At 53.9% G+C, this 22684-nt stretch overlaps 52 non-coding genes across 52 annotated transcripts; 42 read left to right on the forward strand and 10 right to left on the reverse strand.

Moving 5' to 3' along the window:
- Window positions 1-76: 76 nt before the first annotated feature.
- On the forward strand, window positions 77-149 carry Trnak-uuu (transfer RNA lysine (anticodon UUU)). Its single transcript has one exon. It is a non-coding gene; the product is annotated as a tRNA-Lys (tRNA).
- A 140-nt stretch (window positions 150-289) lies between these two features.
- On the forward strand, window positions 290-371 carry Trnas-aga (transfer RNA serine (anticodon AGA)). Its single transcript has one exon. It is a non-coding gene; the product is annotated as a tRNA-Ser (tRNA).
- A 270-nt stretch (window positions 372-641) lies between these two features.
- Window positions 642-713, reverse strand: Trnag-ucc (transfer RNA glycine (anticodon UCC)). Its single transcript has one exon. It is a non-coding gene; the product is annotated as a tRNA-Gly (tRNA).
- Window positions 714-1535: 822 nt separating this feature from the next.
- Trnam-cau (transfer RNA methionine (anticodon CAU)) lies at window positions 1536-1608 on the forward strand. Its single transcript has one exon. It is a non-coding gene; the product is annotated as a tRNA-Met (tRNA).
- Window positions 1609-1930: 322 nt separating this feature from the next.
- On the forward strand, window positions 1931-2002 carry Trnae-uuc (transfer RNA glutamic acid (anticodon UUC)). Its single transcript has one exon. It is a non-coding gene; the product is annotated as a tRNA-Glu (tRNA).
- A 297-nt stretch (window positions 2003-2299) lies between these two features.
- On the forward strand, window positions 2300-2372 carry Trnak-uuu (transfer RNA lysine (anticodon UUU)). The gene has a single exon. It is a non-coding gene; the product is annotated as a tRNA-Lys (tRNA).
- A 140-nt stretch (window positions 2373-2512) lies between these two features.
- Window positions 2513-2594, forward strand: Trnas-aga (transfer RNA serine (anticodon AGA)). The gene has a single exon. It is a non-coding gene; the product is annotated as a tRNA-Ser (tRNA).
- A 270-nt stretch (window positions 2595-2864) lies between these two features.
- Trnag-ucc (transfer RNA glycine (anticodon UCC)) lies at window positions 2865-2936 on the reverse strand. Its single transcript has one exon. It is a non-coding gene; the product is annotated as a tRNA-Gly (tRNA).
- An 822-nt stretch (window positions 2937-3758) lies between these two features.
- Trnam-cau (transfer RNA methionine (anticodon CAU)) lies at window positions 3759-3831 on the forward strand. Its single transcript has one exon. It is a non-coding gene; the product is annotated as a tRNA-Met (tRNA).
- A 322-nt stretch (window positions 3832-4153) lies between these two features.
- Window positions 4154-4225, forward strand: Trnae-uuc (transfer RNA glutamic acid (anticodon UUC)). Its single transcript has one exon. It is a non-coding gene; the product is annotated as a tRNA-Glu (tRNA).
- A 297-nt stretch (window positions 4226-4522) lies between these two features.
- On the forward strand, window positions 4523-4595 carry Trnak-uuu (transfer RNA lysine (anticodon UUU)). The gene has a single exon. It is a non-coding gene; the product is annotated as a tRNA-Lys (tRNA).
- Window positions 4596-4735: 140 nt separating this feature from the next.
- Trnas-aga (transfer RNA serine (anticodon AGA)) lies at window positions 4736-4817 on the forward strand. Its single transcript has one exon. It is a non-coding gene; the product is annotated as a tRNA-Ser (tRNA).
- Window positions 4818-5087: 270 nt separating this feature from the next.
- Trnag-ucc (transfer RNA glycine (anticodon UCC)) lies at window positions 5088-5159 on the reverse strand. The gene has a single exon. It is a non-coding gene; the product is annotated as a tRNA-Gly (tRNA).
- An 822-nt stretch (window positions 5160-5981) lies between these two features.
- Window positions 5982-6054, forward strand: Trnam-cau (transfer RNA methionine (anticodon CAU)). Its single transcript has one exon. It is a non-coding gene; the product is annotated as a tRNA-Met (tRNA).
- A 322-nt stretch (window positions 6055-6376) lies between these two features.
- Window positions 6377-6448, forward strand: Trnae-uuc (transfer RNA glutamic acid (anticodon UUC)). Its single transcript has one exon. It is a non-coding gene; the product is annotated as a tRNA-Glu (tRNA).
- Window positions 6449-6745: 297 nt separating this feature from the next.
- Trnak-uuu (transfer RNA lysine (anticodon UUU)) lies at window positions 6746-6818 on the forward strand. The gene has a single exon. It is a non-coding gene; the product is annotated as a tRNA-Lys (tRNA).
- A 140-nt stretch (window positions 6819-6958) lies between these two features.
- Window positions 6959-7040, forward strand: Trnas-aga (transfer RNA serine (anticodon AGA)). The gene has a single exon. It is a non-coding gene; the product is annotated as a tRNA-Ser (tRNA).
- A 270-nt stretch (window positions 7041-7310) lies between these two features.
- Window positions 7311-7382, reverse strand: Trnag-ucc (transfer RNA glycine (anticodon UCC)). The gene has a single exon. It is a non-coding gene; the product is annotated as a tRNA-Gly (tRNA).
- Window positions 7383-8204: 822 nt separating this feature from the next.
- Window positions 8205-8277, forward strand: Trnam-cau (transfer RNA methionine (anticodon CAU)). The gene has a single exon. It is a non-coding gene; the product is annotated as a tRNA-Met (tRNA).
- A 322-nt stretch (window positions 8278-8599) lies between these two features.
- Trnae-uuc (transfer RNA glutamic acid (anticodon UUC)) lies at window positions 8600-8671 on the forward strand. Its single transcript has one exon. It is a non-coding gene; the product is annotated as a tRNA-Glu (tRNA).
- Window positions 8672-8968: 297 nt separating this feature from the next.
- On the forward strand, window positions 8969-9041 carry Trnak-uuu (transfer RNA lysine (anticodon UUU)). The gene has a single exon. It is a non-coding gene; the product is annotated as a tRNA-Lys (tRNA).
- Window positions 9042-9181: 140 nt separating this feature from the next.
- On the forward strand, window positions 9182-9263 carry Trnas-aga (transfer RNA serine (anticodon AGA)). The gene has a single exon. It is a non-coding gene; the product is annotated as a tRNA-Ser (tRNA).
- A 270-nt stretch (window positions 9264-9533) lies between these two features.
- On the reverse strand, window positions 9534-9605 carry Trnag-ucc (transfer RNA glycine (anticodon UCC)). Its single transcript has one exon. It is a non-coding gene; the product is annotated as a tRNA-Gly (tRNA).
- Window positions 9606-10427: 822 nt separating this feature from the next.
- Trnam-cau (transfer RNA methionine (anticodon CAU)) lies at window positions 10428-10500 on the forward strand. The gene has a single exon. It is a non-coding gene; the product is annotated as a tRNA-Met (tRNA).
- Window positions 10501-10822: 322 nt separating this feature from the next.
- On the forward strand, window positions 10823-10894 carry Trnae-uuc (transfer RNA glutamic acid (anticodon UUC)). Its single transcript has one exon. It is a non-coding gene; the product is annotated as a tRNA-Glu (tRNA).
- Window positions 10895-11191: 297 nt separating this feature from the next.
- Trnak-uuu (transfer RNA lysine (anticodon UUU)) lies at window positions 11192-11264 on the forward strand. Its single transcript has one exon. It is a non-coding gene; the product is annotated as a tRNA-Lys (tRNA).
- A 140-nt stretch (window positions 11265-11404) lies between these two features.
- Trnas-aga (transfer RNA serine (anticodon AGA)) lies at window positions 11405-11486 on the forward strand. The gene has a single exon. It is a non-coding gene; the product is annotated as a tRNA-Ser (tRNA).
- A 270-nt stretch (window positions 11487-11756) lies between these two features.
- Trnag-ucc (transfer RNA glycine (anticodon UCC)) lies at window positions 11757-11828 on the reverse strand. The gene has a single exon. It is a non-coding gene; the product is annotated as a tRNA-Gly (tRNA).
- Window positions 11829-12650: 822 nt separating this feature from the next.
- Trnam-cau (transfer RNA methionine (anticodon CAU)) lies at window positions 12651-12723 on the forward strand. The gene has a single exon. It is a non-coding gene; the product is annotated as a tRNA-Met (tRNA).
- A 322-nt stretch (window positions 12724-13045) lies between these two features.
- Trnae-uuc (transfer RNA glutamic acid (anticodon UUC)) lies at window positions 13046-13117 on the forward strand. The gene has a single exon. It is a non-coding gene; the product is annotated as a tRNA-Glu (tRNA).
- A 297-nt stretch (window positions 13118-13414) lies between these two features.
- Trnak-uuu (transfer RNA lysine (anticodon UUU)) lies at window positions 13415-13487 on the forward strand. Its single transcript has one exon. It is a non-coding gene; the product is annotated as a tRNA-Lys (tRNA).
- A 140-nt stretch (window positions 13488-13627) lies between these two features.
- Trnas-aga (transfer RNA serine (anticodon AGA)) lies at window positions 13628-13709 on the forward strand. Its single transcript has one exon. It is a non-coding gene; the product is annotated as a tRNA-Ser (tRNA).
- Window positions 13710-13979: 270 nt separating this feature from the next.
- Trnag-ucc (transfer RNA glycine (anticodon UCC)) lies at window positions 13980-14051 on the reverse strand. Its single transcript has one exon. It is a non-coding gene; the product is annotated as a tRNA-Gly (tRNA).
- Window positions 14052-14873: 822 nt separating this feature from the next.
- Trnam-cau (transfer RNA methionine (anticodon CAU)) lies at window positions 14874-14946 on the forward strand. The gene has a single exon. It is a non-coding gene; the product is annotated as a tRNA-Met (tRNA).
- Window positions 14947-15268: 322 nt separating this feature from the next.
- Trnae-uuc (transfer RNA glutamic acid (anticodon UUC)) lies at window positions 15269-15340 on the forward strand. Its single transcript has one exon. It is a non-coding gene; the product is annotated as a tRNA-Glu (tRNA).
- Window positions 15341-15637: 297 nt separating this feature from the next.
- Trnak-uuu (transfer RNA lysine (anticodon UUU)) lies at window positions 15638-15710 on the forward strand. The gene has a single exon. It is a non-coding gene; the product is annotated as a tRNA-Lys (tRNA).
- Window positions 15711-15850: 140 nt separating this feature from the next.
- Trnas-aga (transfer RNA serine (anticodon AGA)) lies at window positions 15851-15932 on the forward strand. Its single transcript has one exon. It is a non-coding gene; the product is annotated as a tRNA-Ser (tRNA).
- Window positions 15933-16202: 270 nt separating this feature from the next.
- Trnag-ucc (transfer RNA glycine (anticodon UCC)) lies at window positions 16203-16274 on the reverse strand. Its single transcript has one exon. It is a non-coding gene; the product is annotated as a tRNA-Gly (tRNA).
- Window positions 16275-17096: 822 nt separating this feature from the next.
- Window positions 17097-17169, forward strand: Trnam-cau (transfer RNA methionine (anticodon CAU)). Its single transcript has one exon. It is a non-coding gene; the product is annotated as a tRNA-Met (tRNA).
- A 322-nt stretch (window positions 17170-17491) lies between these two features.
- On the forward strand, window positions 17492-17563 carry Trnae-uuc (transfer RNA glutamic acid (anticodon UUC)). Its single transcript has one exon. It is a non-coding gene; the product is annotated as a tRNA-Glu (tRNA).
- Window positions 17564-17860: 297 nt separating this feature from the next.
- Trnak-uuu (transfer RNA lysine (anticodon UUU)) lies at window positions 17861-17933 on the forward strand. Its single transcript has one exon. It is a non-coding gene; the product is annotated as a tRNA-Lys (tRNA).
- A 140-nt stretch (window positions 17934-18073) lies between these two features.
- Window positions 18074-18155, forward strand: Trnas-aga (transfer RNA serine (anticodon AGA)). Its single transcript has one exon. It is a non-coding gene; the product is annotated as a tRNA-Ser (tRNA).
- A 270-nt stretch (window positions 18156-18425) lies between these two features.
- Trnag-ucc (transfer RNA glycine (anticodon UCC)) lies at window positions 18426-18497 on the reverse strand. Its single transcript has one exon. It is a non-coding gene; the product is annotated as a tRNA-Gly (tRNA).
- An 822-nt stretch (window positions 18498-19319) lies between these two features.
- Trnam-cau (transfer RNA methionine (anticodon CAU)) lies at window positions 19320-19392 on the forward strand. The gene has a single exon. It is a non-coding gene; the product is annotated as a tRNA-Met (tRNA).
- Window positions 19393-19714: 322 nt separating this feature from the next.
- Window positions 19715-19786, forward strand: Trnae-uuc (transfer RNA glutamic acid (anticodon UUC)). The gene has a single exon. It is a non-coding gene; the product is annotated as a tRNA-Glu (tRNA).
- A 297-nt stretch (window positions 19787-20083) lies between these two features.
- Trnak-uuu (transfer RNA lysine (anticodon UUU)) lies at window positions 20084-20156 on the forward strand. The gene has a single exon. It is a non-coding gene; the product is annotated as a tRNA-Lys (tRNA).
- A 140-nt stretch (window positions 20157-20296) lies between these two features.
- On the forward strand, window positions 20297-20378 carry Trnas-aga (transfer RNA serine (anticodon AGA)). The gene has a single exon. It is a non-coding gene; the product is annotated as a tRNA-Ser (tRNA).
- Window positions 20379-20648: 270 nt separating this feature from the next.
- On the reverse strand, window positions 20649-20720 carry Trnag-ucc (transfer RNA glycine (anticodon UCC)). Its single transcript has one exon. It is a non-coding gene; the product is annotated as a tRNA-Gly (tRNA).
- Window positions 20721-21542: 822 nt separating this feature from the next.
- On the forward strand, window positions 21543-21615 carry Trnam-cau (transfer RNA methionine (anticodon CAU)). The gene has a single exon. It is a non-coding gene; the product is annotated as a tRNA-Met (tRNA).
- A 322-nt stretch (window positions 21616-21937) lies between these two features.
- Window positions 21938-22009, forward strand: Trnae-uuc (transfer RNA glutamic acid (anticodon UUC)). The gene has a single exon. It is a non-coding gene; the product is annotated as a tRNA-Glu (tRNA).
- Window positions 22010-22306: 297 nt separating this feature from the next.
- On the forward strand, window positions 22307-22379 carry Trnak-uuu (transfer RNA lysine (anticodon UUU)). Its single transcript has one exon. It is a non-coding gene; the product is annotated as a tRNA-Lys (tRNA).
- A 140-nt stretch (window positions 22380-22519) lies between these two features.
- Trnas-aga (transfer RNA serine (anticodon AGA)) lies at window positions 22520-22601 on the forward strand. The gene has a single exon. It is a non-coding gene; the product is annotated as a tRNA-Ser (tRNA).
- Window positions 22602-22684: the final 83 nt, after the last annotated feature.

Genomic DNA, 22684 nt, shown 5'->3' on the forward strand with positions numbered 1-22684 from the left:
AATTACCGTAGTACGCCTACACACGCGTTCCAATTATTCACATTGCTTGCAGCCGCTCCACCCACAACGGGCATCAGCCCGGATAGCTCAGTCGGTAGAGCATTAGGCTTTTAACCTAAGGGTCCAGGGTTCGAGTCCCTGTCCGGGCGAAGATTTTTAACGCTTCCGTAATGGCTCGTCTCGTAGCGCTGGTATCCCTGCCGTAATCAGTGCACAGAGTTCGTTTCCTGTCAACATTCTGCGCAGACCGGTTGGATTTTTCACGATTCGAGGGAAGCTTCAGATACGAGCAGTCGTGGCCGAGTGGTTAAGGCGTCTGACTAGAAATCAGATTCCCTCTGGGAGCGTAGGTTCGAGTCCTACCGACTGCGTCCGTTTTTCTTCTCTTTTTTTCTTTAGGAAGGAGGAGCAGAAAATTTCGCGGTTTGCCTGTCGTTTTGGTACCTCGCCACACCTCACCTCTCACAGTCGTTTATAGCGCCTGTCCTTTTGATAAGGGCGAATTCCAAGCGTCAGCTTTCGCGTCAGCCGAGCAAAGTCGGGACAAGTCGGGACATACTAGAGGATGGCCTGCGTGGAGCAACGACGGAAAGAAAACGTTAACGTGGCTCACATACTCATACGCAAAAAATTGCGCCCGTTGCGGTGGCCGGGAATCGAACCCGGATCAACTGCTTGGAAGGCAACTATGCTCACCATTACACCACCACCGCACAGCCGCTGCTCGCAACGCCGCGCTGTGTCGGCTTCCCGCCCGCCGGCAGCGGCCCACGGTGATAGCAGCTGTAGGCGCTTTACGAGGTAGGAGGGTGCATCCACACGCATTCGGGTAGCGCCTCCACGCACGCTGCGTCTTTGGGCAAGACTCGTCGCCGCGGCCGCAACGTTACTCACACGATAGTGATGAGCGGTCGCTATAAGGCAGTGTAGTGGGGGACTCCGCGTGTGTAGCACTTTTTTCGGTCGTATCCGACGTCGCTGGGTGGCAATCCCACTTTCCCTGCAGACAGCTGCTCGGGAATATGCTCGGCTAGCACGGACGTCATCGGACGTCCGCCCCCAACAAATGCAACTAACAAAATGAGAACAACAACTAAAAAAGTGGTAGGTTGTTCGCCTACCACGCGGGCGGCCCGGCTTCGATTCCCGGCCGATGCATCGTTTTGCTGTTCTCGCTATAATGCCGCCGCGCCGATTGCTCGCTTGAGCTGCGTCAGCCTCAGGAATGTGTAGCAGGATTCGCTGTGAGAAGAACCAAACACGCAGCACGCAAGAGGCCGTACTTGGACGGTCGCGTGCTATTTCTGAACTCTAGCGTCGGCCTGGCCCTACAGGCCGCTGTGTCCAGGTGCCGCAAGGGCGATGTACTGTCACCTCGGGCAGTGCTGCTTTCCGTTGAAAAAGCTGCGGCAGCAGTTTAATCTAGCCAGTCGGGAAAGCACGTGTAGCAACACAGCAGATTCTTGAGAAAGCGCAAACTGTCTATCTCTAATATGTGGGACTTACCAAGTTTCCTGGGACGCTTGTTGCAACGTGCCTCGGTAGCGCAGTAGGTAGCGCGTAAGTCTCATAATCTTAAGGTCGTGAGTTCGATCCTCACCTGGGGCATTTAATTTGCTGTACATCATGGCTGAATTAACGGCGCTGCTGTTGCTAGGGAACGAACTTAATTGTCGTTTGTTATCACCAAGGAGTCCACGCCTCAGCGTAAAAATGTTTACTTCCAATTATGGCGAGGTACAACTTTGATCTTTCTCCTCCCCTGTTATGAGTAAAATATGATGCAAACGGCAATGAATAGTCAGTTTCGAGCTGTGCGCCATGCCAGTCTGCACGCACAAATACGCTCGCAAACAGAGAACACCACTGAGTCCGGATTCAGCACGAAATGCGGGAGGAGAGGGAGTAAATGTCACGTTTATTGAGCAGATCCGGTGTGGTCTAGTGGCTAGGATACCTGGCTTTCACCCAGGAGGCCCGGGTTCGATTCCCGGTAGCGGAAGAGAAGTTTTTGCGCACACGTCCCTCCATGTTTTGGCCTTCCAACCTTCGTTTTGTCGCCCTCCTTCCGGAGCTTCAACCGAACGTAATCGGGGAAAACAGGCACAAGATGCAATTACTGTCAGCACCGGGATAAAGGCAGAAGAGGCACTGGTCCGCTGTTGGGCTGCTACCAGCGTCAGTGGGAAGTCGGTGAAGTCGCCAGTTGCGCCAGAAGCCAGCAATTACCGTAGTACGCCTACACACGCGTTCCAATTATTCACATTGCTTGCAGCCGCTCCACCCACAACGGGCATCAGCCCGGATAGCTCAGTCGGTAGAGCATTAGGCTTTTAACCTAAGGGTCCAGGGTTCGAGTCCCTGTCCGGGCGAAGATTTTTAACGCTTCCGTAATGGCTCGTCTCGTAGCGCTGGTATCCCTGCCGTAATCAGTGCACAGAGTTCGTTTCCTGTCAACATTCTGCGCAGACCGGTTGGATTTTTCACGATTCGAGGGAAGCTTCAGATACGAGCAGTCGTGGCCGAGTGGTTAAGGCGTCTGACTAGAAATCAGATTCCCTCTGGGAGCGTAGGTTCGAGTCCTACCGACTGCGTCCGTTTTTCTTCTCTTTTTTTCTTTAGGAAGGAGGAGCAGAAAATTTCGCGGTTTGCCTGTCGTTTTGGTACCTCGCCACACCTCACCTCTCACAGTCGTTTATAGCGCCTGTCCTTTTGATAAGGGCGAATTCCAAGCGTCAGCTTTCGCGTCAGCCGAGCAAAGTCGGGACAAGTCGGGACATACTAGAGGATGGCCTGCGTGGAGCAACGACGGAAAGAAAACGTTAACGTGGCTCACATACTCATACGCAAAAAATTGCGCCCGTTGCGGTGGCCGGGAATCGAACCCGGATCAACTGCTTGGAAGGCAACTATGCTCACCATTACACCACCACCGCACAGCCGCTGCTCGCAACGCCGCGCTGTGTCGGCTTCCCGCCCGCCGGCAGCGGCCCACGGTGATAGCAGCTGTAGGCGCTTTACGAGGTAGGAGGGTGCATCCACACGCATTCGGGTAGCGCCTCCACGCACGCTGCGTCTTTGGGCAAGACTCGTCGCCGCGGCCGCAACGTTACTCACACGATAGTGATGAGCGGTCGCTATAAGGCAGTGTAGTGGGGGACTCCGCGTGTGTAGCACTTTTTTCGGTCGTATCCGACGTCGCTGGGTGGCAATCCCACTTTCCCTGCAGACAGCTGCTCGGGAATATGCTCGGCTAGCACGGACGTCATCGGACGTCCGCCCCCAACAAATGCAACTAACAAAATGAGAACAACAACTAAAAAAGTGGTAGGTTGTTCGCCTACCACGCGGGCGGCCCGGCTTCGATTCCCGGCCGATGCATCGTTTTGCTGTTCTCGCTATAATGCCGCCGCGCCGATTGCTCGCTTGAGCTGCGTCAGCCTCAGGAATGTGTAGCAGGATTCGCTGTGAGAAGAACCAAACACGCAGCACGCAAGAGGCCGTACTTGGACGGTCGCGTGCTATTTCTGAACTCTAGCGTCGGCCTGGCCCTACAGGCCGCTGTGTCCAGGTGCCGCAAGGGCGATGTACTGTTACCTCGGGCAGTGCTGCTTTCCGTTGAAAAAGCTGCGGCAGCAGTTTAATCTAGCCAGTCGGGAAAGCACGTGTAGCAACACAGCAGATTCTTGAGAAAGCGCAAACTGTCTATCTCTAATATGTGGGACTTACCAAGTTTCCTGGGACGCTTGTTGCAACGTGCCTCGGTAGCGCAGTAGGTAGCGCGTAAGTCTCATAATCTTAAGGTCGTGAGTTCGATCCTCACCCGGGGCATTTAATTTGCTGTACATCATGGCTGAATTAACGGCGCTGCTGTTGCTAGGGAACGAACTTAATTGTCGTTTGTTATCACCAAGGAGTCCACGCCTCAGCGTAAAAATGTTTACTTCCAATTATGGCGAGGTACAACTTTGATCTTTCTCCTCCCCTGTTATGAGTAAAATATGATGCAAACGGCAATGAATAGTCAGTTTCGAGCTGTGCGCCATGCCAGTCTGCACGCACAAATACGCTCGCAAACAGAGAACACCACTGAGTCCGGATTCAGCACGAAATGCGGGAGGAGAGGGAGTAAATGTCACGTTTATTGAGCAGATCCGGTGTGGTCTAGTGGCTAGGATACCTGGCTTTCACCCAGGAGGCCCGGGTTCGATTCCCGGTAGCGGAACAGAAGTTTTTGCGCACACGTCCCTCCATGTTTTGGCCTTCCAACCTTCGTTTTGTCGCCCTCCTTCCGGAGCTTCAACCGAACGTAATCGGGGAAAACAGGCACAAGATGCAATTACTGTCAGCACCGGGATAAAGGCAGAAGAGGCACTGGTCCGCTGTTGGGCTGCTACCAGCGTCAGTGGGAAGTCGGTGAAGTCGCCAGTTGCGCCAGAAGCCAGCAATTACCGTAGTACGCCTACACACGCGTTCCAATTATTCACATTGCTTGCAGCCGCTCCACCCACAACGGGCATCAGCCCGGATAGCTCAGTCGGTAGAGCATTAGGCTTTTAACCTAAGGGTCCAGGGTTCGAGTCCCTGTCCGGGCGAAGATTTTTAACGCTTCCGTAATGGCTCGTCTCGTAGCGCTGGTATCCCTGCCGTAATCAGTGCACAGAGTTCGTTTCCTGTCAACATTCTGCGCAGACCGGTTGGATTTTTCACGATTCGAGGGAAGCTTCAGATACGAGCAGTCGTGGCCGAGTGGTTAAGGCGTCTGACTAGAAATCAGATTCCCTCTGGGAGCGTAGGTTCGAGTCCTACCGACTGCGTCCGTTTTTCTTCTCTTTTTTTCTTTAGGAAGGAGGAGCAGAAAATTTCGCGGTTTGCCTGTCGTTTTGGTACCTCGCCACACCTCACCTCTCACAGTCGTTTATAGCGCCTGTCCTTTTGATAAGGGCGAATTCCAAGCGTCAGCTTTCGCGTCAGCCGAGCAAAGTCGGGACAAGTCGGGACATACTAGAGGATGGCCTGCGTGGAGCAACGACGGAAAGAAAACGTTAACGTGGCTCACATACTCATACGCAAAAAATTGCGCCCGTTGCGGTGGCCGGGAATCGAACCCGGATCAACTGCTTGGAAGGCAACTATGCTCACCATTACACCACCACCGCACAGCCGCTGCTCGCAACGCCGCGCTGTGTCGGCTTCCCGCCCGCCGGCAGCGGCCCACGGTGATAGCAGCTGTAGGCGCTTTACGAGGTAGGAGGGTGCATCCACACGCATTCGGGTAGCGCCTCCACGCACGCTGCGTCTTTGGGCAAGACTCGTCGCCGCGGCCGCAACGTTACTCACACGATAGTGATGAGCGGTCGCTATAAGGCAGTGTAGTGGGGGACTCCGCGTGTGTAGCACTTTTTTCGGTCGTATCCGACGTCGCTGGGTGGCAATCCCACTTTCCCTGCAGACAGCTGCTCGGGAATATGCTCGGCTAGCACGGACGTCATCGGACGTCCGCCCCCAACAAATGCAACTAACAAAATGAGAACAACAACTAAAAAAGTGGTAGGTTGTTCGCCTACCACGCGGGCGGCCCGGCTTCGATTCCCGGCCGATGCATCGTTTTGCTGTTCTCGCTATAATGCCGCCGCGCCGATTGCTCGCTTGAGCTGCGTCAGCCTCAGGAATGTGTAGCAGGATTCGCTGTGAGAAGAACCAAACACGCAGCACGCAAGAGGCCGTACTTGGACGGTCGCGTGCTATTTCTGAACTCTAGCGTCGGCCTGGCCCTACAGGCCGCTGTGTCCAGGTGCCGCAAGGGCGATGTACTGTTACCTCGGGCAGTGCTGCTTTCCGTTGAAAAAGCTGCGGCAGCAGTTTAATCTAGCCAGTCGGGAAAGCACGTGTAGCAACACAGCAGATTCTTGAGAAAGCGCAAACTGTCTATCTCTAATATGTGGGACTTACCAAGTTTCCTGGGACGCTTATTGCAACGTGCCTCGGTAGCGCAGTAGGTAGCGCGTTAGTCTCATAATCTTAAGGTCGTGAGTTCGATCCTCACCCGGGGCATTTAATTTGCTGTACATCATGGCTGAATTAACGGCGCTGCTGTTGCTAGGGAACGAACTTAATTGTCGTTTGTTATCACCAAGGAGTCCACGCCTCAGCGTAAAAATGTTTACTTCCAATTATGGCGAGGTACAACTTTGATCTTTCTCCTCCCCTGTTATGAGTAAAATATGATGCAAACGGCAATGAATAGTCAGTTTCGAGCTGTGCGCCATGCCAGTCTGCACGCACAAATACGCTCGCAAACAGAGAACACCACTGAGTCCGGATTCAGCACGAAATGCGGGAGGAGAGGGAGTAAATGTCACGTTTATTGAGCAGATCCGGTGTGGTCTAGTGGCTAGGATACCTGGCTTTCACCCAGGAGGCCCCGGTTCGATTCCCGGTAGCGGAAGAGAAGTTTTTGCGCACACGTCCCTCCATGTTTTGGCCTTCCAACCTTCGTTTTGTCGCCCTCCTTCCGGAGCTTCAACCGAACGTAATCGGGGAAAACAGGCACAAGATGCAATTACTGTCAGCACCGGGATAAAGGCAGAAGAGGCACTGGTCCGCTGTTGGGCTGCTACCAGCGTCAGTGGGAAGTCGGTGAAGTCGCCAGTTGCGCCAGAAGCCAGCAATTACCGTAGTACGCCTACACACGCGTTCCAATTATTCACATTGCTTGCAGCCGCTCCACCCACAACGGGCATCAGCCCGGATAGCTCAGTCGGTAGAGCATTAGGCTTTTAACCTAAGGGTCCAGGGTTCGAGTCCCTGTCCGGGCGAAGATTTTTAACGCTTCCGTAATGGCTCGTCTCGTAGCGCTGGTATCCCTGCCGTAATCAGTGCACAGAGTTCGTTTCCTGTCAACATTCTGCGCAGACCGGTTGGATTTTTCACGATTCGAGGGAAGCTTCAGATACGAGCAGTCGTGGCCGAGTGGTTAAGGCGTCTGACTAGAAATCAGATTCCCTCTGGGAGCGTAGGTTCGAGTCCTACCGACTGCGTCCGTTTTTCTTCTCTTTTTTTCTTTAGGAAGGAGGAGCAGAAAATTTCGCGGTTTGCCTGTCGTTTTGGTACCTCGCCACACCTCACCTCTCACAGTCGTTTATAGCGCCTGTCCTTTTGATAAGGGCGAATTCCAAGCGTCAGCTTTCGCGTCAGCCGAGCAAAGTCGGGACAAGTCGGGACATACTAGAGGATGGCCTGCGTGGAGCAACGACGGAAAGAAAACGTTAACGTGGCTCACATACTCATACGCAAAAAATTGCGCCCGTTGCGGTGGCCGGGAATCGAACCCGGATCAACTGCTTGGAAGGCAACTATGCTCACCATTACACCACCACCGCACAGCCGCTGCTCGCAACGCCGCGCTGTGTCGGCTTCCCGCCCGCCGGCAGCGGCCCACGGTGATAGCAGCTGTAGGCGCTTTACGAGGTAGGAGGGTGCATCCACACGCATTCGGGTAGCGCCTCCACGCACGCTGCGTCTTTGGGCAAGACTCGTCGCCGCGGCCGCAACGTTACTCACACGATAGTGATGAGCGGTCGCTATAAGGCAGTGTAGTGGGGGACTCCGCGTGTGTAGCACTTTTTTCGGTCGTATCCGACGTCGCTGGGTGGCAATCCCACTTTCCCTGCAGACAGCTGCTCGGGAATATGCTCGGCTAGCACGGACGTCATCGGACGTCCGCCCCCAACAAATGCAACTAACAAAATGAGAACAACAACTAAAAAAGTGGTAGGTTGTTCGCCTACCACGCGGGCGGCCCGGCTTCGATTCCCGGCCGATGCATCGTTTTGCTGTTCTCGCTATAATGCCGCCGCGCCGATTGCTCGCTTGAGCTGCGTCAGCCTCAGGAATGTGTAGCAGGATTCGCTGTGAGAAGAACCAAACACGCAGCACGCAAGAGGCCGTACTTGGACGGTCGCGTGCTATTTCTGAACTCTAGCGTCGGCCTGGCCCTACAGGCCGCTGTGTCCAGGTGCCGCAAGGGCGATGTACTGTTACCTCGGGCAGTGCTGCTTTCCGTTGAAAAAGCTGCGGCAGCAGTTTAATCTAGCCAGTCGGGAAAGCACGTGTAGCAACACAGCAGATTCTTGAGAAAGCGCAAACTGTCTATCTCTAATATGTGGGACTTACCAAGTTTCCTGGGACGCTTGTTGCAACGTGCCTCGGTAGCGCAGTAGGTAGCGCGTAAGTCTCATAATCTTAAGGTCGTGAGTTCGATCCTCACCCGGGGCATTTAATTTGCTGTACATCATGGCTGAATTAACGGCGCTGCTGTTGCTAGGGAACGAACTTAATTGTCGTTTGTTATCACCAAGGAGTCCACGCCTCAGCGTAAAAATGTTTACTTCCAATTATGGCGAGGTACAACTTTGATCTTTCTCCTCCCCTGTTATGAGTAAAATATGATGCAAACGGCAATGAATAGTCAGTTTCGAGCTGTGCGCCATGCCAGTCTGCACGCACAAATACGCTCGCAAACAGAGAACACCACTGAGTCCGGATTCAGCACGAAATGCGGGAGGAGAGGGAGTAAATGTCACGTTTATTGAGCAGATCCGGTGTGGTCTAGTGGCTAGGATACCTGGCTTTCACCCAGGAGGCCCGGGTTCGATTCCCGGTAGCGGAAGAGAAGTTTTTGCGCACACGTCCCTCCATGTTTTGGCCTTCCAACCTTCGTTTTGTCGCCCTCCTTCCGGAGCTTCAACCGAACGTAATCGGGGAAAACAGGCACAAGATGCAATTACTGTCAGCACCGGGATAAAGGCAGAAGAGGCACTGGTCCGCTGTTGGGCTGCTACCAGCGTCAGTGGGAAGTCGGTGAAGTCGCCAGTTGCGCCAGAAGCCAGCAATTACCGTAGTACGCCTACACACGCGTTCCAATTATTCACATTGCTTGCAGCCGCTCCACCCACAACGGGCATCAGCCCGGATAGCTCAGTCGGTAGAGCATTAGGCTTTTAACCTAAGGGTCCAGGGTTCGAGTCCCTGTCCGGGCGAAGATTTTTAACGCTTCCGTAATGGCTCGTCTCGTAGCGCTGGTATCCCTGCCGTAATCAGTGCACAGAGTTCGTTTCCTGTCAACATTCTGCGCAGACCGGTTGGATTTTTCACGATTCGAGGGAAGCTTCAGATACGAGCAGTCGTGGCCGAGTGGTTAAGGCGTCTGACTAGAAATCAGATTCCCTCTGGGAGCGTAGGTTCGAGTCCTACCGACTGCGTCCGTTTTTCTTCTCTTTTTTTCTTTAGGAAGGAGGAGCAGAAAATTTCGCGGTTTGCCTGTCGTTTTGGTACCTCGCCACACCTCACCTCTCACAGTCGTTTATAGCGCCTGTCCTTTTGATAAGGGCGAATTCCAAGCGTCAGCTTTCGCGTCAGCCGAGCAAAGTCGGGACAAGTCGGGACATACTAGAGGATGGCCTGCGTGGAGCAACGACGGAAAGAAAACGTTAACGTGGCTCACATACTCATACGCAAAAAATTGCGCCCGTTGCGGTGGCCGGGAATCGAACCCGGATCAACTGCTTGGAAGGCAACTATGCTCACCATTACACCACCACCGCACAGCCGCTGCTCGCAACGCCGCGCTGTGTCGGCTTCCCGCCCGCCGGCAGCGGCCCACGGTGATAGCAGCTGTAGGCGCTTTACGAGGTAGGAGGGTGCATCCACACGCATTCGGGTAGCGCCTCCACGCACGCTGCGTCTTTGGGCAAGACTCGTCGCCGCGGCCGCAACGTTACTCACACGATAGTGATGAGCGGTCGCTATAAGGCAGTGTAGTGGGGGACTCCGCGTGTGTAGCACTTTTTTCGGTCGTATCCGACGTCGCTGGGTGGCAATCCCACTTTCCCTGCAGACAGCTGCTCGGGAATATGCTCGGCTAGCACGGACGTCATCGGACGTCCGCCCCCAACAAATGCAACTAACAAAATGAGAACAACAACTAAAAAAGTGGTAGGTTGTTCGCCTACCACGCGGGCGGCCCGGCTTCGATTCCCGGCCGATGCATCGTTTTGCTGTTCTCGCTATAATGCCGCCGCGCCGATTGCTCGCTTGAGCTGCGTCAGCCTCAGGAATGTGTAGCAGGATTCGCTGTGAGAAGAACCAAACACGCAGCACGCAAGAGGCCGTACTTGGACGGTCGCGTGCTATTTCTGAACTCTAGCGTCGGCCTGGCCCTACAGGCCGCTGTGTCCAGGTGCCGCAAGGGCGATGTACTGTTACCTCGGGCAGTGCTGCTTTCCGTTGAAAAAGCTGCGGCAGCAGTTTAATCTAGCCAGTCGGGAAAGCACGTGTAGCAACACAGCAGATTCTTGAGAAAGCGCAAACTGTCTATCTCTAATATGTGGGACTTACCAAGTTTCCTGGGACGCTTGTTGCAACGTGCCTCGGTAGCGCAGTAGGTAGCGCGTTAGTCTCATAATCTTAAGGTCGTGAGTTCGATCCTCACCCGGGGCATTTAATTTGCTGTACATCATGGCTGAATTAACGGCGCTGCTGTTGCTAGGGAACGAACTTAATTGTCGTTTGTTATCACCAAGGAGTCCACGCCTCAGCGTAAAAATGTTTACTTCCAATTATGGCGAGGTACAACTTTGATCTTTCTCCTCCCCTGTTATGAGTAAAATATGATGCAAACGGCAATGAATAGTCAGTTTCGAGCTGTGCGCCATGCCAGTCTGCACGCACAAATACGCTCGCAAACAGAGAACACCACTGAGTCCGGATTCAGCACGAAATGCGGGAGGAGAGGGAGTAAATGTCACGTTTATTGAGCAGATCCGGTGTGGTCTAGTGGCTAGGATACCTGGCTTTCACCCAGGAGGCCCCGGTTCGATTCCCGGTAGCGGAAGAGAAGTTTTTGCGCACACGTCCCTCCATGTTTTGGCCTTCCAACCTTCGTTTTGTCGCCCTCCTTCCGGAGCTTCAACCGAACGTAATCGGGGAAAACAGGCACAAGATGCAATTACTGTCAGCACCGGGATAAAGGCAGAAGAGGCACTGGTCCGCTGTTGGGCTGCTACCAGCGTCAGTGGGAAGTCGGTGAAGTCGCCAGTTGCGCCAGAAGCCAGCAATTACCGTAGTACGCCTACACACGCGTTCCAATTATTCACATTGCTTGCAGCCGCTCCACCCACAACGGGCATCAGCCCGGATAGCTCAGTCGGTAGAGCATTAGGCTTTTAACCTAAGGGTCCAGGGTTCGAGTCCCTGTCCGGGCGAAGATTTTTAACGCTTCCGTAATGGCTCGTCTCGTAGCGCTGGTATCCCTGCCGTAATCAGTGCACAGAGTTCGTTTCCTGTCAACATTCTGCGCAGACCGGTTGGATTTTTCACGATTCGAGGGAAGCTTCAGATACGAGCAGTCGTGGCCGAGTGGTTAAGGCGTCTGACTAGAAATCAGATTCCCTCTGGGAGCGTAGGTTCGAGTCCTACCGACTGCGTCCGTTTTTCTTCTCTTTTTTTCTTTAGGAAGGAGGAGCAGAAAATTTCGCGGTTTGCCTGTCGTTTTGGTACCTCGCCACACCTCACCTCTCACAGTCGTTTATAGCGCCTGTCCTTTTGATAAGGGCGAATTCCAAGCGTCAGCTTTCGCGTCAGCCGAGCAAAGTCGGGACAAGTCGGGACATACTAGAGGATGGCCTGCGTGGAGCAACGACGGAAAGAAAACGTTAACGTGGCTCACATACTCATACGCAAAAAATTGCGCCCGTTGCGGTGGCCGGGAATCGAACCCGGATCAACTGCTTGGAAGGCAACTATGCTCACCATTACACCACCACCGCACAGCCGCTGCTCGCAACGCCGCGCTGTGTCGGCTTCCCGCCCGCCGGCAGCGGCCCACGGTGATAGCAGCTGTAGGCGCTTTACGAGGTAGGAGGGTGCATCCACACGCATTCGGGTAGCGCCTCCACGCACGCTGCGTCTTTGGGCAAGACTCGTCGCCGCGGCCGCAACGTTACTCACACGATAGTGATGAGCGGTCGCTATAAGGCAGTGTAGTGGGGGACTCCGCGTGTGTAGCACTTTTTTCGGTCGTATCCGACGTCGCTGGGTGGCAATCCCACTTTCCCTGCAGACAGCTGCTCGGGAATATGCTCGGCTAGCACGGACGTCATCGGACGTCCGCCCCCAACAAATGCAACTAACAAAATGAGAACAACAACTAAAAAAGTGGTAGGTTGTTCGCCTACCACGCGGGCGGCCCGGCTTCGATTCCCGGCCGATGCATCGTTTTGCTGTTCTCGCTATAATGCCGCCGCGCCGATTGCTCGCTTGAGCTGCGTCAGCCTCAGGAATGTGTAGCAGGATTCGCTGTGAGAAGAACCAAACACGCAGCACGCAAGAGGCCGTACTTGGACGGTCGCGTGCTATTTCTGAACTCTAGCGTCGGCCTGGCCCTACAGGCCGCTGTGTCCAGGTGCCGCAAGGGCGATGTACTGTTACCTCGGGCAGTGCTGCTTTCCGTTGAAAAAGCTGCGGCAGCAGTTTAATCTAGCCAGTCGGGAAAGCACGTGTAGCAACACAGCAGATTCTTGAGAAAGCGCAAACTGTCTATCTCTAATATGTGGGACTTACCAAGTTTCCTGGGACGCTTGTTGCAACGTGCCTCGGTAGCGCAGTAGGTAGCGCGTTAGTCTCATAATCTTAAGGTCGTGAGTTCGATCCTCACCCGGGGCATTTAATTTGCTGTACATCATGGCTGAATTAACGGCGCTGCTGTTGCTAGGGAACGAACTTAATTGTCGTTTGTTATCACCAAGGAGTCCACGCCTCAGCGTAAAAATGTTTACTTCCAATTATGGCGAGGTACAACTTTGATCTTTCTCCTCCCCTGTTATGAGTAAAATATGATGCAAACGGCAATGAATAGTCAGTTTCGAGCTGTGCGCCATGCCAGTCTGCACGCACAAATACGCTCGCAAACAGAGAACACCACTGAGTCCGGATTCAGCACGAAATGCGGGAGGAGAGGGAGTAAATGTCACGTTTATTGAGCAGATCCGGTGTGGTCTAGTGGCTAGGATACCTGGCTTTCACCCAGGAGGCCCCGGTTCGATTCCCGGTAGCGGAAGAGAAGTTTTTGCGCACACGTCCCTCCATGTTTTGGCCTTCCAACCTTCGTTTTGTCGCCCTCCTTCCGGAGCTTCAACCGAACGTAATCGGGGAAAACAGGCACAAGATGCAATTACTGTCAGCACCGGGATAAAGGCAGAAGAGGCACTGGTCCGCTGTTGGGCTGCTACCAGCGTCAGTGGGAAGTCGGTGAAGTCGCCAGTTGCGCCAGAAGCCAGCAATTACCGTAGTACGCCTACACACGCGTTCCAATTATTCACATTGCTTGCAGCCGCTCCACCCACAACGGGCATCAGCCCGGATAGCTCAGTCGGTAGAGCATTAGGCTTTTAACCTAAGGGTCCAGGGTTCGAGTCCCTGTCCGGGCGAAGATTTTTAACGCTTCCGTAATGGCTCGTCTCGTAGCGCTGGTATCCCTGCCGTAATCAGTGCACAGAGTTCGTTTCCTGTCAACATTCTGCGCAGACCGGTTGGATTTTTCACGATTCGAGGGAAGCTTCAGATACGAGCAGTCGTGGCCGAGTGGTTAAGGCGTCTGACTAGAAATCAGATTCCCTCTGGGAGCGTAGGTTCGAGTCCTACCGACTGCGTCCGTTTTTCTTCTCTTTTTTTCTTTAGGAAGGAGGAGCAGAAAATTTCGCGGTTTGCCTGTCGTTTTGGTACCTCGCCACACCTCACCTCTCACAGTCGTTTATAGCGCCTGTCCTTTTGATAAGGGCGAATTCCAAGCGTCAGCTTTCGCGTCAGCCGAGCAAAGTCGGGACAAGTCGGGACATACTAGAGGATGGCCTGCGTGGAGCAACGACGGAAAGAAAACGTTAACGTGGCTCACATACTCATACGCAAAAAATTGCGCCCGTTGCGGTGGCCGGGAATCGAACCCGGATCAACTGCTTGGAAGGCAACTATGCTCACCATTACACCACCACCGCACAGCCGCTGCTCGCAACGCCGCGCTGTGTCGGCTTCCCACCCGCCGGCAGCGGCCCACGGTGATAGTAGCTGTAGGCGCTTTACGAGGTAGGAGGGTGCATCCACACGCATTCGGGTAGCGCCTCCACGCACGCTGCGTCTTTGGGCAAGACTCGTCGCCGCGGCCGCAACGTTACTCACACGATAGTGATGAGCGGTCGCTATAAGGCAGTGTAGTGGGGGACTCCGCGTGTGTAGCACTTTTTTCGGTCGTATCCGACGTCGCTGGGTGGCAATCCCACTTTCCCTGCAGACAGCTGCTCGGGAATATGCTCGGCAAGCACGGACGTCATCGGACGTCCGCCCCCAACAAATGCAACTAACAAAATGAGAACAACAACTAAAAAAGTGGTAGGTTGTTCGCCTACCACGCGGGCGGCCCGGCTTCGATTCCCGGCCGATGCATCGTTTTGCTGTTCTCGCTATAATGCCGCCGCGCCGATTGCTCGCTTGAGCTGCGTCAGCCTCAGGAATGTGTAGCAGGATTCGCTGTGAGAAGAACCAAACACGCAGCACGCAAGAGGCCGTACTTGGACGGTCGCGTGCTATTTCTGAACTCTAGCGTCGGCCTGGCCCTACAGGCCGCTGTGTCCAGGTGCCGCAAGGGCGATGTACTGTTACCTCGGGCAGTGCTGCTTTCCGTTGAAAAAGCTGCGGCAGCAGTTTAATCTAGCCAGTCGGGAAAGCACGTGTAGCAACACAGCAGATTCTTGAGAAAGCGCAAACTGTCTATCTCTAATATGTGTGACTTACCAAGTTTCCTGGGACGCTTGTTGCAACGTGCCTCGGTAGCGCAGTAGGTAGCGCGTAAGTCTCATAATCTTAAGGTCGTGAGTTCGATCCTCACCCGGGGCATTTAATTTGCTGTACATCATGGCTGAATTAACGGCGCTGCTGTTGCTAGGGAACGAACTTAATTGTCGTTTGTTATCCCCAAGGAGTCCACGCCTCAGCGTAAAAATGTTTACTTCCAATTATGGCGAGGTACAACTTTGATCTTTCTCCTCCCCTGTTATGAGTAAAATATGATGCAAACGGCAATGAATAGTCAGTTTCGAGCTGTGCGCCATGCCAGTCTGCACGCACAAATACGCTCGCAAACAGAGAACACCACTGAGTCCGGATTCAGCACGAAATGCGGGAGGAGAGGGAGTAAATGTCACGTTTATTGAGCAAATCCGGTGTGGTCTAGTGGCTAGGATACCTGGCTTTCACCCAGGAGGCCCGGGTTCGATTCCCGGTAGCGGAAGAGAAGTTTTTGCGCACACGTCCCTCCATGTTTTGGCCTTCCAACCTTCGTTTTGTCGCCCTCCTTCCGGAGCTTCAACCGAACGTAATCGGGGAAAACAGGCACAAGATGCAATTACTGTCAGCACCGGGATAAAGGCAGAAGAGGCACTGGTCCGCTGTTGGGCTGCTACCAGCGTCAGTGGGAAGTCGGTGAAGTCGCCAGTTGCGCCAGAAGCCAGCAATTACCGTAGTACGCCTACACACGCGTTCCAATTATTCACATTGCTTGCAGCCGCTCCACCCACAACGGGCATCAGCCCGGATAGCTCAGTCGGTAGAGCATTAGGCTTTTAACCTAAGGGTCCAGGGTTCGAGTCCCTGTCCGGGCGAAGATTTTTAACGCTTCCGTAATGGCTCGTCTCGTAGCGCTGGTATCCCTGCCGTAATCAGTGCACAGAGTTCGTTTCCTGTCAACATTCTGCGCAGACCGGTTGGATTTTTCACGATTCGAGGGAAGCTTCAGATACGAGCAGTCGTGGCCGAGTGGTTAAGGCGTCTGACTAGAAATCAGATTCCCTCTGGGAGCGTAGGTTCGAGTCCTACCGACTGCGTCCGTTTTTCTTCTCTTTTTTTCTTTAGGAAGGAGGAGCAGAAAATTTCGCGGTTTGCCTGTCGTTTTGGTACCTCGCCACACCTCACCTCTCACAGTCGTTTATAGCGCCTGTCCTTTTGATAAGGGCGAATTCCAAGCGTCAGCTTTCGCGTCAGCCGAGCAAAGTCGGGACAAGTCGGGACATACTAGAGGATGGCCTGCGTGGAGCAACGACGGAAAGAAAACGTTAACGTGGCTCACATACTCATACGCAAAAAATTGCGCCCGTTGCGGTGGCCGGGAATCGAACCCGGATCAACTGCTTGGAAGGCAACTATGCTCACCATTACACCACCACCGCACAGCCGCTGCTCGCAACGCCGCGCTGTGTCGGCTTCCCGCCCGCCGGCAGCGGCCCACGGTGATAGCAGCTGTAGGCGCTTTACGAGGTAGGAGGGTGCATCCACACGCATTCGGGTAGCGCCTCCACGCACGCTGCGTCTTTGGGCAAGACTCGTCGCCGCGGCCGCAACGTTACTCACACGATAGTGATGAGCGGTCGCTATAAGGCAGTGTAGTGGGGGACTCCGCGTGTGTAGCACTTTTTTCGGTCGTATCCGACGTCGCTGGGTGGCAATCCCACTTTCCCTGCAGACAGCTGCTCGGGAATATGCTCGGCTAGCACGGACGTCATCGGACGTCCGCCCCCAACAAATGCAACTAACAAAATGAGAACAACAACTAAAAAAGTGGTAGGTTGTTCGCCTACCACGCGGGCGGCCCGGCTTCGATTCCCGGCCGATGCATCGTTTTGCTGTTCTCGCTATAATGCCGCCGCGCCGATTGCTCGCTTGAGCTGCGTCAGCCTCAGGAATGTGTAGCAGGATTCGCTGTGAGAAGAACCAAACACGCAGCACGCAAGAGGCCGTACTTGGACGGTCGCGTGCTATTTCTGAACTCTAGCGTCGGCCTGGCCCTACAGGCCGCTGTGTCCAGGTGCCGCAAGGGCGATGTACTGTTACCTCGGGCAGTGCTGCTTTCCGTTGAAAAAGCTGCGGCAGCAGTTTAATCTAGCCAGTCGGGAAAGCACGTGTAGCAACACAGCAGATTCTTGAGAAAGCGCAAACTGTCTATCTCTAATATGTGTGACTTACCAAGTTTCCTGGGACGCTTGTTGCAACGTGCCTCGGTAGCGCAGTAGGTAGCGCGTAAGTCTCATAATCTTAAGGTCGTGAGTTCGATCCTCACCCGGGGCATTTAATTTGCTGTACATCATGGCTGAATTAACGGCGCTGCTGTTGCTAGGGAACGAACTTAATTGTCGTTTGTTATCACCAAGGAGTCCACGCCTCAGCGTAAAAATGTTTACTTCCAATTATGGCGAGGTACAACTTTGATCTTTCTCCTCCCCTGTTATGAGTAAAATATGATGCAAACGGCAATGAATAGTCAGTTTCGAGCTGTGCGCCATGCCAGTCTGCACGCACAAATACGCTCGCAAACAGAGAACACCACTGAGTCCGGATTCAGCACGAAATGCGGGAGGAGAGGGAGTAAATGTCACGTTTATTGAGCAGATCCGGTGTGGTCTAGTGGCTAGGATACCTGGCTTTCACCCAGGAGGCCCGGGTTCGATTCCCGGTAGCGGAACAGAAGTTTTTGCGCACACGTCCCTCCATGTTTTGGCCTTCCAACCTTCGTTTTGTCGCCCTCCTTCCGGAGCTTCAACCGAACGTAATCGGGGAAAACAGGCACAAGATGCAATTACTGTCAGCACCGGGATAAAGGCAGAAGAGGCACTGGTCCGCTGTTGGGCTGCTACCAGCGTCAGTGGGAAGTCGGTGAAGTCGCCAGTTGCGCCAGAAGCCAGCAATTACCGTAGTACGCCTACACACGCGTTCCAATTATTCACATTGCTTGCAGCCGCTCCACCCACAACGGGCATCAGCCCGGATAGCTCAGTCGGTAGAGCATTAGGCTTTTAACCTAAGGGTCCAGGGTTCGAGTCCCTGTCTGGGCGAAGATTTTTAACGCTTCCGTAATGGCTCGTCTCGTAGCGCTGGTATCCCTGCCGTAATCAGTGCACAGAGTTCGTTTCCTGTCAACATTCTGCGCAGACCGGTTGGATTTTTCACGATTCGAGGGAAGCTTCAGATACGAGCAGTCGTGGCCGAGTGGTTAAGGCGTCTGACTAGAAATCAGATTCCCTCTGGGAGCGTAGGTTCGAGTCCTACCGACTGCGTCCGTTTTTCTTCTCTTTTTTTCTTTAGGAAGGAGGAGCAGAAAATTTCGCGGTTTGCCTGTCGTTTTGGTACCTCGCCACACCTCACCTCTCACAGTCGTTTATAGCGCCTGTCCTTTTGATAAGGGCGAATTCCAAGCGTCAGCTTTCGCGTCAGCCGAGCAAAGTCGGGACAAGTCGGGACATACTAGAGGATGGCCTGCGTGGAGCAACGACGGAAAGAAAACGTTAACGTGGCTCACATACTCATACGCAAAAAATTGCGCCCGTTGCGGTGGCCGGGAATCGAACCCGGATCAACTGCTTGGAAGGCAACTATGCTCACCATTACACCACCACCGCACAGCCGCTGCTCGCAACGCCGCGCTGTGTCGGCTTCCCGCCCGCCGGCAGCGGCCCACGGTGATAGCAGCTGTAGGCGCTTTACGAGGTAGGAGGGTGCATCCACACGCATTCGGGTAGCGCCTCCACGCACGCTGCGTCTTTGGGCAAGACTCGTCGCCGCGGCCGCAACGTTACTCACACGATAGTGATGAGCGGTCGCTATAAGGCAGTGTAGTGGGGGACTCCGCGTGTGTAGCACTTTTTTCGGTCGTATCCGACGTCGCTGGGTGGCAATCCCACTTTCCCTGCAGACAGCTGCTCGGGAATATGCTCGGCTAGCACGGACGTCATCGGACGTCCGCCCCCAACAAATGCAACTAACAAAATGAGAACAACAACTAAAAAAGTGGTAGGTTGTTCGCCTACCACGCGGGCGGCCCGGCTTCGATTCCCGGCCGATGCATCGTTTTGCTGTTCTCGCTATAATGCCGCCGCGCCGATTGCTCGCTTGAGCTGCGTCAGCCTCAGGAATGTGTAGCAGGATTCGCTGTGAGAAGAACCAAACACGCAGCACGCAAGAGGCCGTACTTGGACGGTCGCGTGCTATTTCTGAACTCTAGCGTCGGCCTGGCCCTACAGGCCGCTGTGTCCAGGTGCCGCAAGGGCGATGTACTGTTACCTCGGGCAGTGCTGCTTTCCGTTGAAAAAGCTGCGGCAGCAGTTTAATCTAGCCAGTCGGGAAAGCACGTGTAGCAACACAGCAGATTCTTGAGAAAGCGCAAACTGTCTATCTCTAATATGTGTGACTTACCAAGTTTCCTGGGACGCTTGTTGCAACGTGCCTCGGTAGCGCAGTAGGTAGCGCGTAAGTCTCATAATCTTAAGGTCGTGAGTTCGATCCTCACCCGGGGCATTTAATTTGCTGTACATCATGGCTGAATTAACGGCGCTGCTGTTGCTAGGGAACGAACTTAATTGTCGTTTGTTATCACCAAGGAGTCCACGCCTCAGCGTAAAAATGTTTACTTCCAATTATGGCGAGGTACAACTTTGATCTTTCTCCTCCCCTGTTATGAGTAAAATATGATGCAAACGGCAATGAATAGTCAGTTTCGAGCTGTGCGCCATGCCAGTCTGCACGCACAAATACGCTCGCAAACAGAGAACACCACTGAGTCCGGATTCAGCACGAAATGCGGGAGGAGAGGGAGTAAATGTCACGTTTATTGAGCAGATCCGGTGTGGTCTAGTGGCTAGGATACCTGGCTTTCACCCAGGAGGCCCGGGTTCGATTTCCGGTAGCGGAAGAGAAGTTTTTGCGCACACGTCCCTCCATGTTTTGGCCTTCCAACCTTCGTTTTGTCGCCCTCCTTCCGGAGCTTCAACCGAACGTAATCGGGGAAAACAGGCACAAGATGCAATTACTGTCAGCACCGGGATAAAGGCAGAAGAGGCACTGGTCCGCTGTTGGGCTGCTACCAGCGTCAGTGGGAAGTCGGTGAAGTCGCCAGTTGCGCCAGAAGCCAGCAATTACCGTAGTACGCCTACACACGCGTTCCAATTATTCACATTGCTTGCAGCCGCTCCACCCACAACGGGCATCAGCCCGGATAGCTCAGTCGGTAGAGCATTAGGCTTTTAACCTAAGGGTCCAGGGTTCGAGTCCCTGTCCGGGCGAAGATTTTTAACGCTTCCGTAATGGCTCGTCTCGTAGCGCTGGTATCCCTGCCGTAATCAGTGCACAGAGTTCGTTTCCTGTCAACATTCTGCGCAGACCGGTTGGATTTTTCACGATTCGAGGGAAGCTTCAGATACGAGCAGTCGTGGCCGAGTGGTTAAGGCGTCTGACTAGAAATCAGATTCCCTCTGGGAGCGTAGGTTCGAGTCCTACCGACTGCGTCCGTTTTTCTTCTCTTTTTTTCTTTAGGAAGGAGGAGCAGAAAATTTCGCGGTTTGCCTGTCGTTTTGGTACCTCGCCACACCTCACCTCTCACAGTCGTTTATAGCGCCTGTCCTTTTGATAAGGGCGAATTCCAAGCGTCAGCTTTCGCGTCAGCCGAGCAAAGTCGGGACAAGTCGGGACATACTAGAGGATGGCCTGCGTGGAGCAACGACGGAAAGAAAACGTTAACGTGGCTCACATACTCATACGCAAAAAATTGCGCCCGTTGCGGTGGCCGGGAATCGAACCCGGATCAACTGCTTGGAAGGCAACTATGCTCACCATTACACCACCACCGCACAGCCGCTGCTCGCAACGCCGCGCTGTGTCGGCTTCCCGCCCGCCGGCAGCGGCCCACGGTGATAGCAGCTGTAGGCGCTTTACGAGGTAGGAGGGTGCATCCACACGCATTCGGGTAGCGCCTCCACGCACGCTGCGTCTTTGGGCAAGACTCGTCGCCGCGGCCGCAACGTTACTCACACGATAGTGATGAGCGGTCGCTATAAGGCAGTGTAGTGGGGGACTCCGCGTGTGTAGCACTTTTTTCGGTCGTATCCGACGTCGCTGGGTGGCAATCCCACTTTCCCTGCAGACAGCTGCTCGGGAATATGCTCGGCTAGCACGGACGTCATCGGACGTCCGCCCCCAACAAATGCAACTAACAAAATGAGAACAACAACTAAAAAAGTGGTAGGTTGTTCGCCTACCACGCGGGCGGCCCGGCTTCGATTCCCGGCCGATGCATCGTTTTGCTGTTCTCGCTATAATGCCGCCGCGCCGATTGCTCGCTTGAGCTGCGTCAGCCTCAGGAATGTGTAGCAGGATTCGCTGTGAGAAGAACCAAACACGCAGCACGCAAGAGGCCGTACTTGGACGGTCGCGTGCTATTTCTGAACTCTAGCGTCGGCCTGGCCCTACAGGCCGCTGTGTCCAGGTGCCGCAAGGGCGATGTACTGTTACCTCGGGCAGTGCTGCTTTCCGTTGAAAAAGCTGCGGCAGCAAGTTAATCTAGCCAGTCGGGAAAGCACGTGTAGCAACACAGCAGATTCTTGAGAAAGCGCAAACTGTCTATCTCTAATATGTGTGACTTACCAAGTTTCCTGGGACGCTTGTTGCAACGTGCCTCGGTAGCGCAGTAGGTAGCGCGTAAGTCTCATAATCTTAAGGTCGTGAGTTCGATCCTCACCCGGGGCATTTAATTTGCTGTACATCATGGCTGAATTAACGGCGCTGCTGTTGCTAGGGAACGAACTTAATTGTCGTTTGTTATCACCAAGGAGTCCACGCCTCAGCGTAAAAATGTTTACTTCCAATTATGGCGAGGTACAACTTTGATCTTTCTCCTCCCCTGTTATGAGTAAAATATGATGCAAACGGCAATGAATAGTCAGTTTCGAGCTGTGCGCCATGCCAGTCTGCACGCACAAATACGCTCGCAAACAGAGAACACCACTGAGTCCGGATTCAGCACGAAATGCGGGAGGAGAGGGAGTAAATGTCACGTTTATTGAGCAGATCCGGTGTGGTCTAGTGGCTAGGATACCTGGCTTTCACCCAGGAGGCCCGGGTTCGATTCCCGGTAGCGGAACAGAAGTTTTTGCGCACACGTCCCTCCATGTTTTGGCCTTCCAACCTTCGTTTTGTCGCCCTCCTTCCGGAGCTTCAACCGAACGTAATCGGGGAAAACAGGCACAAGATGCAATTACTGTCAGCACCGGGATAAAGGCAGAAGAGGCACTGGTCCGCTGTTGGGCTGCTACCAGCGTCAGTGGGAAGTCGGTGAAGTCGCCAGTTGCGCCAGAAGCCAGCAATTACCGTAGTACGCCTACACACGCGTTCCAATTATTCACATTGCTTGCAGCCGCTCCACCCACAACGGGCATCAGCCCGGATAGCTCAGTCGGTAGAGCATTAGGCTTTTAACCTAAGGGTCCAGGGTTCGAGTCCCTGTCCGGGCGAAGATTTTTAACGCTTCCGTAATGGCTCGTCTCGTAGCGCTGGTATCCCTGCCGTAATCAGTGCACAGAGTTCGTTTCCTGTCAACATTCTGCGCAGACCGGTTGGATTTTTCACGATTCGAGGGAAGCTTCAGATACGAGCAGTCGTGGCCGAGTGGTTAAGGCGTCTGACTAGAAATCAGATTCCCTCTGGGAGCGTAGGTTCGAGTCCTACCGACTGCGTCCGTTTTTCTTCTCTTTTTTTCTTTAGGAAGGAGGAGCAGAAAATTTCGCGGTTTGCCTGTCGTTTTGGTACCTCGCCACAC

This window comes from Schistocerca cancellata, unplaced genomic scaffold (genome assembly GCF_023864275.1).
Source record: "Schistocerca cancellata isolate TAMUIC-IGC-003103 unplaced genomic scaffold, iqSchCanc2.1 HiC_scaffold_331, whole genome shotgun sequence".
Classification (NCBI taxonomy): domain Eukaryota; kingdom Metazoa; phylum Arthropoda; class Insecta; order Orthoptera; family Acrididae; genus Schistocerca; species Schistocerca cancellata.